Here is a 13534-nt window from a genome sequence, read left to right as displayed (position 1 = left end):
CGTAGCCAGAATGCCCAAAACCGGAAGCTGTCATACACTCTGGTAGCTATCAGCTATATATGAAAACTCTGTTATTGACATAAATATGACGATGGATTATCAGTAATCATTTCAGACACATTGGATTAACCTATGGATTAACCTTTAGCAGCATTTTTATCGTTTTAATGCCATTGAACACAACTTTTGATCAGAACAACAGCCAAGGTAAGACAATGTCCCGTTTTTGCTCCGTAAAGCTCCGTGTTGTGATGTCTGTGTTTGCTTCCCCTGCCGTTTTGATCACACAATGATGACACTAATACCTGTAGAATCTGTGCAATCTCAGTTTGCTAATCCATATCTTGTTTGTGCAGATCCGATAAGTAATAAGAGTATTTTACTGTGAGTTCTGTGCTAAGTATGTTAGCATTTTTTCGCTCAGGGCTCATTTAGACGCTTCTTGTGAGACTTGTGTTTTGATTCGGTAAAAATGGTTCATATCGTCAGTTAGCTGAGTTTCTTCCCGTTAAGTGGGTATGACACATTCATAGGTTTTTAAATGTTAAGAAGCCCTGAGACACAGTTTCACTGCGGGCGGGGGGCCTCCGGGTTGAACAGGTTAAGTGGGCCCCGAGTTGGAAAAGGTTGGGAACCGCTGCACTAGAGGAAAGGGAAAACCCCAAATAAGCATAATACGGTTCCATTAAGTGATGTATAGGATGTGTATAGGAGTATAGGATTCCTGTTCAATTAGCTGTCGCCAACATATACTCATTCAAATACATATTTATATGTAAGAAGCATTTGCCTGAAACTGCATGAAATCGGTAAAGACATAACCTTTAGTGTGGCCGGTGCGCTGTCTTTCATTGTTAGTACGTCTACAGGAACTAACAGAGTGTTTATGAAAGGCTCGTGATAAAGTGTGGCTATTTTGTCGCCTGGTAAAATGTCACTCCACAGGGGTTTTTATCTAATATCAAACAGGTTTAAAGAAAAACCGTGACAACCACTGACGCATATCAGGACGGTGAAAGGACAAAACAGGAGGCCTGTATGAGAATTTATAGTTCCATGCTTCCCTGATTGTTTAAAATAGCTTTTGTCCCTCATCCATACAAATGTAATGAAGCCCTCAGCAGCAATTTGAGATAAAACACTTTTGTTTGTGTTGAATCACAAGTGATCTGTGGTGTTTAAGCAATTGATCACTTAGCGCTATTGAGCCGGATCTCTGCCACATGAGGCCTGGACAAATAGTTAGTCTATTAGATGAGAGCGTTTTTGTCACAGTCCCCATCTCCCGGATATTTCCTCGGAGTGACGAGTCGCATTAGACGCCAGGAGGAAGAGTAATTTCTGTGTCACATCCCTTTAGCCCGACCTCACTGACAGTCGCCAAGAAGAGGGCGTTCTCACTAAAAATTAATCACATTTGCCTTTTTAATGGCGTCCCTCGACCCTCTGCCAAGAATTCACAATCGTCTTCCTGCTTTTGTGTCTTCAGCTCGAGTGATTTCAAGGAGTGTATCAATACTTACATCACCCTCTGGCCCTCGCTGCTCAGTGTTGACACTGCAGCTCTCGCAGCCAGGCCTCATGGCAGAAGGCCATCCACTTTTTACATAAGCAGACAGAGATATGCAGCTGTGGATTCACGGCATATACATCATGGTTTTAGTTCAACCAAACAAGTGCATTTTGCTGTTGGGGCACTCTAGTGAGGAACAATCAGGCATTTGAGAAAAACATCGCTGTCGGTCGATGATATTTTCACTGTGTACAAACTACAATAAAGACACAATACAATATACTGTACAGCAGGGGGGTCAAACTCAATTTCATCGCGGGCCACATTAGAATTATGGTTGCCGGTGGTAACTTTAAGATCATATAAATATACATAATAAATATAAAATAATGTATTATTTTACAATATTTCCTCTGCATTGGATTATTGTTGGATAGATAATAATATTACAAATAATAATACAGAATATAATAATAATACTATTGCACGTCTGTCCGTCCTGGGAGAGGGATCCCTCCTCTGTTGCTCTCCCTGAGGTTTCTCCCATGTTCCCCTTTAAGCTGTGGGTTTTCTCTGGAAGTGTTTCCTTGTACGATGTGAGGGTCTAAGGACAGAGGGTCTAAGGACAGAGGGTCTAAGGACAGAGGGTCTAAGGACAGAGGGTGTCGTATTGCCATACTGATATTCTGTCCACTGAGACAAATGTAACATTTGTGATATTGGGCTATATAAATAAACATTGATTGATTGATNTTCATTGCGCATGTCACACAATGAGATGCATTGTGGGACATGTAGTTTATGGGCAACGTTCTCCTGTAAAGCGGCACGTAACATTAAAATAATTATTATATTCTTTGCAAGCTCTTGTGGGCCACATAAAATCAAGTGGCGGGCCGGATTTGGCCCCCAGGCTTTGAGTTTGACACCCCTGCTGTACAGCATGAGCAATAACAATAACATATATAGAGTATGTGTTTTCTTTAACAAATTATTATTATATACTTATTTTCTACCACGGATGTGTACTTTTTAGATTTTATTATTATAAACATTTGCTTGCCTCTTAATTTTCCTTTTGCCTTTTGCTTCACTGTACCTTTGTTTTTCTTAATTTCACCACACTGGATGTATAAAAGATTTGATTCTGATTACATACATTTGAACAGTTTCTTTTTGTCCCAGTGCTAGCTATCCCTTTTCATATCTTTTTGTGTATAAGATCATCAAGCGCAAAAATGGAATCTAGTATAAAATGTGCATTATTGTGATTGTTTTATCATTTGCCATGTATTCAATTAATTGGATATGAAAAATCAAACTGGTTATTTGATCCATCTACAGTTGATTTTCTTCAAAGGATTTACTATATCACGATTAGGACTGTAACAGATTGTGAATTGTTGCTGAACCGTCACAGTACGGGTGTCACGGTCTGTTGCACACAGAATACACGGTATGTAGATTCAATAACATGTTTGTAAAGATTTCATTTCTAAAGTTGTAATTAAAGATACAAGTGTGGGTTATAATAGGTAAGTTCAACTACGTTATTTCACTTAATATGTATTTAATTTAAAACTAATTAGACTTAGGGATACAATAAGGATGATTCATTTGATGAGAGGACCTTGAGTTGTCTCAGTGGAGCCTCATCCTCTCAGCAAAGACAGAAACGGTTCCATCAAATATTCAGACAGATTCCTTGCGAGTGAGAAGCTGTGTAAAAATGACTGGGAAACAAAACACTTGTGGTAAAACAATGTTCTGAGGACATTCTGTCAGATTCCTCTCTTTTTTACAGATTTCCTGACTGAGCTGCTGTGGCGTAAATGCTTTAAAACACTTTGACATAACATGCTGCGTCCGGAGACCCACTGCTCCTGAATAATGGATCCACACTATGTTCCAAACAGCTGTCTTCTCTCTATTACTTTTTAAAAAGTGTTCTGGTCTCATCTGTCAAGCCTTTCTTCTGAAACTTTAAAACTATTCCACCTGGCTCTCATCACGACAGCAAGTGACCAATCAGGGGCGCTTTAACTAGCGACAAAGCACAACGATTGGCCATTAAGCAGATACAAAGTCACCACTTCTTGCTGCCCCCCGCTCTTCATATTTAATTCAGAGGTTGGGTATTTCTTTAAGATTGCAACATCTGTTTGCTCCCAGTGCCAGCTCCCTCTGTCAGCCACCCTCTGTTCAATAATTCCTGTCCTGACCCATAAGAGCCCTGACATCACAGCGCCGGCTGCTCAAACTTCAGCGCGAGCAGACACAAAGGGACAGGTGCTACCAAACCATCGGGCGAACAAAACCTGCTTCACCTCGATCTTCTGTTGTTGTTGGGATAAACCACGTGTAAGGGAAACTTCTGCAGCGATGGAGAGTCAGGACTCGAGGAGAGTTGGAGCTTTGATGTCAAACACTGGTGGTTTATTGCGAGTATCGGCCGGAGAATTTCACATCACAAGTCACAGCAGCCAGAGGTTCTGACTGCACGGGTGGGTTGCCACATCAATTCTGACCAGCCTCTCTCTCGATAGACCTTTTTAACTAGTTGACAGAGAGTTAATCAACATATCGGGGGAGATAACGTGAACATCTGGGAACACTGGAGATAGCCCTAACATCTGGATTATGAGAACAAACTGAACTGTATTCAAATAAGTAAAAAAAAAAAGATATTTAGTGGTTACAGAATTGTACAAACGTATAGTTTGAATTAAAGATTGAGGAAAGGCATGGTCCGAGCAGGGGCGGCAAAGAGGAAAGTATTTATAACTTCTTATGTGATAAATACTGTGAATAAATATATATATTTTAAAGTGTATTTTAAAAAAAAATTGATTTAATTGTACTTATTTTAATTTAATTATTAATAGTATTTTATCTTATTATTATTATGAAATGGAACAACTCTCACAAAAACCCAATTTCCCTCGGGATAACTGAAGTATTGTAATTCTGATTTAAGCTAACGTTAATCAAGCAGGAGGAAAAAGTGGAGTTGAAGGGGACATTTTTTTGCATTGTCTAAACACATTAAACAGATATCTTGTGCACGAGTGAGCATTAACAACAGCAGGACAGAGTGAGATAAAAATAAACTACAGTGTGTTCATCGTAATGAAGGAACATGTCATCCAGTGCAGCAACAGACAAAAGGGAAGCTATGATATTGATAATATTAAAGACATAATTTTTTTTAGAACGCTATTTACGCAATAGGGGATTTTAAATTTGATCATGATTAGGATGTTTTTGTATTATTTAGGCAACTTCTATCTCGACCATGAGCTATCGTATTGACTGTGGCAGGGGAACTAACATCAGATGTACATCTTGTCAACATTTGGATGATCAAAGCATTTGTCTGGTTTTCTCAGCGTGATCCTCGTTGTCAGAGACACTGAAGGTGGCGGGGTCTATAAACAGATGCTACCCACTGACCTTAGAGGACGTGGTGGAGGGGCCAGATGTTTGGACGACTTCCCAACCTTGGGACCAGCTGACGTGGCAGTGATGGAGACAGGGACTGGCAGAAGAAACTGATCTAGTGGCATCAAAGGTTTCCATTTTTTCCCACTTTTTTTCTGCTTCGGTCTTAACCCCCCAAACTGGGCAGTCCTGGAAGGCAGGGAAAGATGGAGGACAGGCGATGAGAAATATGTAAACAAAGAAGAGACAGAGGGAGGGAGGGAGGGAGGACTGGTCAGTGGTGCTGACGGTTGTCACAGATGTTGAGTTCAGCACAAAACTCTGCCAGAAGCCATCATGTCAGAGCTAAGTTAGCCGAATGAACAAGAACAACTCCAGGCCCTGCCACTTTCAATCTCGCTCACAATTCAACAGCTGTTTCTTGAACGAATGCAGATGCAAAATAATGATAATAATGCCTACTTACAGCTCCTGCTTAGGAGTAAACAATCCTTCTTGACCACACCCTGCACGCATTGGCGTTTCATTAGCTCTGCATTGCTGTAGCTTCAATTTTAGGGGCAGCATGTTGTGGGTAGGCATTGAGGGAATTAAAACATTTGAGATTCATTGTTGTGCTCCAACAGCTTTGTAGAAAGATATATATGCAACTTGAAGCATTTCATCTTTAATTAGTTATTGTTTTCCTTTCAAATAACATAACCAACGCCTTCCTGTAGTTGTCAGAAACAGCTAAAGCATCATTGTACATCTGCAGTGTTGCTTCAACATCATTTCTCTTCAAATCATCGCCTGCGCTTGTCTATTCTGGCATCGGAAATTCTTAACATTTTGACTGGGTGCATCTTGGCTCCAAGCATCTTCACTCAGCTCAGAGAATGTCTTTGTGCCAAGGCCACAGCCTGTGGCGCTTTTCCTAGTGACAGATGAGCATGTCAACATGTTTGTGTGTGTGTGTGCGTGCGTGTGTGTGTGTGTGTGTGCTGGAACAATAGGCCTTGTAAGCTGTGAACTGTGCTATTACAGACAGAAGTGCCAGGTTATCCTGTAACCGATACACGACAAATTGATCAGACATACAACGCAGTAAATATTAACACTAAATAAAACCAAATGCACACGGACATGTTTAATGTGGCAACTTCAGAAACATCAAGCTTTTTTTCTGACTTTGGTGCACAGTGCTCGGCCTCACACAGATGGACAGATGACGCTCACTTATTACTTGCTGATATGTAAACATTCAGCAATGTGTGCTTCATATGACACATTCATTAGAAAACACACAAGTGAGAATATCCTACATGAAATGGGGAGCAGCACCATCTCAGAGCTGCGACATGTGGATCTAAATCAGTCCGTCCTGTCTCCAGGCCTGTTGGCAAAGGGCAGCTCAGCTGTAGCGGGCAGATTGTGTGAACAGCGGACTACGAACATCTCTCCACAGGCCATACCAAGGTGTCTAATCCAGGAAACACTGTGAACACACACCCCGTGGGCTCCCACAATGCACCACAAAGCCTACATCCCGGTACGCAATGCAACAAATCTTCCATCTTAACAAGACGGTCTGTCTGTTGTTCAGTCGTTAACCACACAATTCTTTAAATAAGATAAGACTGCATTTATCCCGAAGGAAATTGTTGTGCCAGAGTTACAACTAATACTAACTAATACTACTAATAATAACTTGTTTCGTATGCACAGGTTGTTTCAAGACCTTTTGATGGCAAGTTGGGAGAATTAAATGTTAAGATAAGGAGCAAAAAAACCTTCATATTAATATTAACACGAAATTAACACAAGATAAAACGTATTGGTCCGATATGGCTATGTTAAATATTATTATTATTATTACCAAATAACATCTAAAGTTAATTAATTTGCACAATCCAACACAAGCAATTACTGATGATATGTTTACATGTTTTCTTTTTTAGAAGATGATCGTGAGGTGTACGATTGAGATTTACATTTTGTGGAGATTTACATTTTGTTCCTTAAATCGATTGTGTTAAATCTATAGATATTTTTCATTTACACATTTCTGTTCTTTACCTGAATAAATATTGCCCGCTCGCCTAGCAGTGCGTCTGCTGTCCAGCACCTGTCATATCGGCTGAGCGTCACCCACGTCACAGGGTGTCGCGAAATGACAGCTCCCAATGTCTGCAAAGACAGAGCCTCGGGAGGAAGGAAAAAAAAAAAAACAGGACGGATTGAAATTTCATACTCCCAAGTATATCAAAGTGACTCCTGTCAGCGTTGCATCAAAGCGGAGGAAAAGGAACTGTTCATTTTTACAGCTGAGAGTCGGACTGTGGTGGGGGTTTTCTTTCTGGGGAAACGGGCTGGGAAGGTGAGTAAATGATGTTGGATGACTTACAGGAGAAATGATGACAATGAAAAGCACCTTGTCAGCCATCAACCGTTTGGATTTATGACAGCAGAGTCAAAATAAGGCTGTGACAGAGGGTGAAGTTGAAGGGAGACTTTTGAGACAAAGAATCAGTCATTTTGAGATCTTGCTTCTCTAAGTCCATGTGAACCTCATGTGACAGAGTCTACTGCCGGCAGTGTTGCCTGCATGGTGCAACACAGTGGTAACCTGCGATTGATCTTGCAATCTTTTAGAAAACCAAAATGTGCTTTTACTATTGGGCAGGGACAGTAAACATCTTAACCTGACTAATTCAATTTGAATGTTCTCATGACATACATCGAAGGAGAATTAGAGACGAGAGTGTGTGCACTGCAAATGAAAGAATAAGGAAAGTAAAAGCATGATCAGAGCATGACACAAAACAACATGGACAGTCACCATGGGGCAAGCCTTTTTAACCTAAGCAGTCTGGATAAGCAAGTGTGTGATTTTGTTTCACACAGGCCTACTGTATAGTGCTACAAGATACAGAGATTGTGCAGTGATGACAAACATTGCAGGCTTAGGGCTAAAAGAATCCAAGGCAACCAAAAATCTGTTTTTGTCCCAGGGCCAAACCCTGCACTGCGGGCCACTTTTCATTTCAGCACTAGCTGGTGTAACGCAACCAGCCATGCATTAGCATTGGCCCTGCAGTTAGATCAGGCTCTTAGGATCCTGTCACCAGAACTTATCATACACTCTCACACACAGAGCAAGACACACACATGGAAACAAGAAAGAGGCAGCCTGTTTGCTGCGTAGATCACTTCCTATCTCAGTTTCCTATTCTCTTTGAGGCACACTAATACTCACTCACACAGGAACAGTAATTCCACATTTTGTCCTGTGCACTCTCCATAGTCTCCCCTGGTCAAACACACGATTCTCTACACAACATAAAAGACTGAATCTGCCCGTTAAAGCAGCCGTCTCCCTCACCACTTAGAGGGGGGGCCCGAGCTAGCATACAAAGTTCAACAACTGTGAAGAAGGAACTATTAAAGAGGACACACAAAGCAGTGACCTTGACTGACAAGTGCTCTTCATTCTGGCCATAAACAGCAGTGGGGCCTGATAAGTGTTCATCGGTGCGGGGAGTAATGACCTTTCCGTCAGCAGCGGTTGGGCTGTGTGAGGTAGTATCCATGGAACATACATAATGTACAGCAATAATACCAGCACGCTCACAGCCTAATGTATTATCATTATTCTTTGGGACCAGGGCTCCCCCCCCCCTCCTCTAAGCCTGTAGTGTGCCTCAGCACAGCGGGTAAATGCCTCCTGGACACGATAATTTCATTCTAATCTTTGTTCCATATTATAGTTTTCATGGTCAGAAAAAATACACCAGGAAGCAACATCACGTTTCTATCAAAGGCTAAACAGAGAACAGGCCATAACGGCAGGTTTTATGTGAGTGTATAACCCCCCGTTCTTAGTGCACCACTCAATTTATGATAAGAACGGAGAACGCTGTAAATTTACGTGTGATGGCCCATCTCAAACAACATCATTACGGGCCAAACCAGCGCCTCCTAGACAGCTTTATTAATACAAGACACTATGAAAAAGCGTATTAGGATATTCAACATTCAAATATTTAATCTTCTGACTACAGATTTTTTTAAAAGTTTGTGAAAAGAAACCGTAAACAAATTCAATTGAATGGTGATTGAACGGAGAGCTCCCATAGACCACGTCTGTTGTAATGCATACCACATGAATCACTAGCTACAAGCTCATTGTGCATGAATGAGATAATATAACAGAGGAGGGGCGGGGGGGTTTAAACACAGCCTTCAGTATTGGACTCACTTCTGACTCAGAGATAAATGGACACTAGTTTGTTTAGCATATCTGTCTTCAAGGCCCATCAGTCAAGAGTAAGATGAAAGTGATCAAGTCCAATATAATCACAATGCTTGATAAAATCTGTTATTTTTTCAGAGTTAGCTTTTAGCAGAAATCTCAATGTAATACACAGAACTAAAAATGTGAATCTACAAAAAAAGATAACATCCCAAAATACTATCTAGTAAAAGCTAATTCAGTCTGGAACGTGTACTGCTTGTGCTGCAACAGTTATCATGTAACACCATTAATTAACAGGCATTTGTGAGGCCTCCCACACACATACTGCATCAAACTCGCAGCCAAACTCGTTCTGCTCTGCGGAAACAAGAATACGCTGTGCTTCTTCACAGTCCTGCATATCATATTTGGGGATATTTAAATACATTCCATTAAGAATACATCAGAAGTAGTAGTGGAGAAGTGTTGATTTGCTTCTCAGACACTGAAATAAAATATTCAGCTCATTCTGGTGTGTTTTGTTAATTATTTTCCCGGATTAATTCTATTTTCGGTTATTTAGACCTAATCTGAGTGTTGTAAATATTGCGTGCATCTCCCAGGTATCCCTACAGAGAAGCAGAGAAAAAAAAATGAAGGATGCCTCGGAAGCTTGAAGACAGTAATCTCCCCTGTGGAGGTCAAATCTAACATGGCAGGTTAGTGTGTGTGGAGATTGACAGCCTGGAGAAATAGTGCTGCCAGGCAGCCGCAACGCACAGTGACAGTAAACACCTCCCAGGAAAAAGGCTGGTTACCAAGCCTTACAGAGCGACTGTCAGAGGGCGCCAGGCGTCAGAGCGCCGGCCGACTCCGACTGACACACTCTGTCAAGCTATCTCTATCATATCCAAGCCATCTTAATAATGTGAACATCAAACCCATCCAGGAAGTATGCACAGCCGGCCTGTATGCATCTCCATCAGAAACATCCTTGTTTATAGTTCCTTCACAAAAATCCAACACTTCCCAATGATCTTTTAGGGGATTGTTGTATACGATCATGACATCCTGAGCTTTTGTGGACCTTATATTTAAGTTTGTGGACATTTGATGTGGAAGAGTAGGCTTTTCTTAAAGAATAATATTTAATGTTAGTAATTGTAGTAATGTGTTTTTATTACATGTTCAGCACTTTGGCTCGACCAAAAATCGCTTTTAAAGGTGCTATATAAATAAAACTTGATTTGATTTAATGTCAAGCAAAATGTATTGTTTAAAAGGACATGCTTTGTTGTTGAGCTGGAAGAATATCAAAGTGCCCGGATTATCAGTTGTCTAATTTCTTAAGCATATTGTCTTTTTGTATCTTATTAAATGTGGACATTTCCTGGTTTTCTTCGTCATATACGATAGCAAAAATAAATATCTGAATATGACGGACAAAACCACACATTCAAAGATGTTCTTTTATGTGACTTGCTGATTGATGGAGAGCCAAAACCTCAAGAAATCAGTACAGGAAATTGCAGCAATAATAGGAAATATAGTTGTAACTTGTTTCACCATCTCATGTTTGGTCGGTTCTGTACATTTGGTGGTGGGTAATGAATGTGCACTAGATTATCATCAGAAGTCAAGCAGAACAAAATGACTTCCATTAAGAAATGGATGAAAACATAAAGCCATTGCACTTTAATCCATGTTGTTTACTGTCACTGCAGAGACATTGTAATGCAGTACAGCAGAGCACTAATTGCATGAAATATGTTATCTTACAGGCTTGTGCTGTCTGCCTTTCATAAACAAAGGCTGACAGATCATGCCCTCAACCAGTGACCCTGCTGTGAGCATATGCACTAATGCAAGGTCACACTGGAGACTGGCCACATGAGGAGAAAACAGCCATCCAATTTGCCTTGTGAGCCCAACACAGACACAAACCACTGATGTGGTCATCTAGCCCAACGATAAGAGGTCAGTGTGTTAAACGGGGTCCTTTCTTTCATTAAATACTCTAATAAATACCACTTCTATTAAATAAATGATTCCCTTTCATGTCTGCGAGAGGACAAAATGATAGAAGGATATCACCGCCAAAAATCTGTTGTACACTCAATGTCAAGGAGGCTGTGCTGGCTCCCATAATGCTAAGCTGTGTGCAAAAGCAGCGCCTCATTTTCATAATGGCAGGTGGCCATCTTTGAATCAGATCTGCATACAGTACTAGCCATAAACAACAGAGAATGGCACAATAACCAGCATGCCTGGTAACCGACAATTGCATCTGCCTCTAAACATACCATGCTCCCTTGTTAAAAAACACATTAAATAGGAAAGAAAAGGCAGCCAGGGTGTATCATTTAAACCAATCTAGGGCTCTGATTGGTCTGATAATGAGGGTGGGTGTTGATGGGAGCGGGGTATGGAGGTTATGAGGGGGTCGAGCAAGAAAAAGACAGGCAGACAGACAGAAGCACGGACCTATAGCCTGACGACGCTCCCCCTCATCCCCCTGCCTGCCCTTTGTCATGCCCCCTCCTCACCTCCAGAGCTGTCACTGGCTGTCAGAACCAATCACAGGATGCCATTCTGGCGGCCAGCCGTGCATCAGTTTGGACAGGATGACATCAAATTTCTGGTGCTACGTGTCAAGGACCATATGAAAACAGATGTCCTCATTACCGTGCTTTAGGAATACTACATTCTCACCTTTTCACAAATGAGGGGATCGAGAAGTATTACAAGGTTTCAATATTCAGTTTACTTTTGGTGTGGGTTACCAGTCTGAAATGTGTTCATATAATCACTTAGGAAACATACTTTCTATTTATCTTAAACCACATTTTTTATATATATAATTGAAAAATGATTCTCAAAACCAAAATATATATTTACAATTCAACCTATGTTATACTTCATGATTAAATAATAATAAAATATATTTTAAAATAATATTAAAACAAGAAGAAAATATATTTTGCTGTTCTATAATTTCTTGTTAAAATAATAAAATAATCTCTGACAATCAAACTGCCTTGGGTCTTTTTTCCTGCAGTAGATCCAGAGCTGGTTCCTATTGGCTTGGCCAGACCCTAACCACAAGAACAGAACCTGATTTGAAATGTAAACTATCCCCAAACCTAAAGCCAGTGAAAGCCTGGTAACAGTGTGATACAACAGTGACATGTCCATGCCTGGTGTTATGCATGTATGAGGCCCTCTGAGATCCAGCATGACAAAAGTAACTTTATTGAATGGGACAGATCGCTGCTTGTCTGACTGACTTAATCTGTTTGATTGAGCAACGGGACGCCTTCGGCTTCACAAGTCCTTCAAAGGCCGCAGATTCTGCAAGTGTGAAAAAAAGAGGGAGGAAAAAAGAAAAAGAGAAAAATCCTCCCCCCCCACCCACCCACACTACTTCCACTGCAACACACACACATCAGCTTTAAGAGGGTTTATTTATTAGCTTTAAACATCTTAGTCATTGCCCTACCACCCGAGCCTTTTCAGGTCATCAACCTCCAACAAAGACCGCAAGCCTGGAAAATCTGTCAACTGTCAGCGTCATTGATTAGAAGACGGATTCTGGGCAGATGATGAGCCAACCGTTGAAGAGATATAAAAGGCAGAGTTTGAAGAGTGTGTTCCTCACAATAAAGCTGTTCCTCTAGACTCTGAAGCATGCCGCATTACAGAGCCATACATTCATCCTCCACCTTCTTATTATGGGGATCTAACTTTCCACTCCACCCCCTTTTTTCACCATGTCCTCCCAACACAAAGCAAACCTCGGCTATCATTGTGCTTGATCTGAATTTTATTTAGAGCTCCATATGCTTCTCCAGCCTCCCTCTCAAAGCCTGGTGTTGATGCTTGGCCTCTCTTGGCCCGTTAACCATTAAAAGAGGGGGCCATTCTGTCACCACACGGCCTATTGTGGGCCTTTGAGGTGAAGAGACAAAAGTGTGAGATCATGAATGAGTGCTTGGCAGTCTATTGGAGGTTTCTATCCACACAATTGAGCTGCGAATCTGCACCTGATGCAATACAAGGATGGTTTTTGAAAGGGAAAAAGGGGCTTACTTAAGTTTGCTGGAGTGGGCCCAGTACATAAAAAGGGGGATGTCACACTGATTTTCAACATTTCTGCAATGGTCAGAGACCCATAATCATGATGGTTTCTCAACAGAAGTTCCTTACCAGACCTCCTGGCTGCTATGCGCACCCACCCAAGCAGCTACACATGAGTCCACAGAGGATTACCCCCAGAGATACTCCCCACCTCACAGACAGAAGAATTACCCCTCTAATGTCTCTCGGGGCCTCCTCTGAACACACACATTTCCCCCTACACTTTC

This window comes from Notothenia coriiceps, unplaced genomic scaffold, assembly GCF_000735185.1.
Source record: "Notothenia coriiceps isolate Sejong01 unplaced genomic scaffold, NC01 NC01_scaffold00036305, whole genome shotgun sequence".
Taxonomy (NCBI): Eukaryota; Metazoa; Chordata; class Actinopteri; order Perciformes; family Nototheniidae; genus Notothenia; species Notothenia coriiceps.
This window is presented reverse-complemented; position numbering follows the sequence as displayed.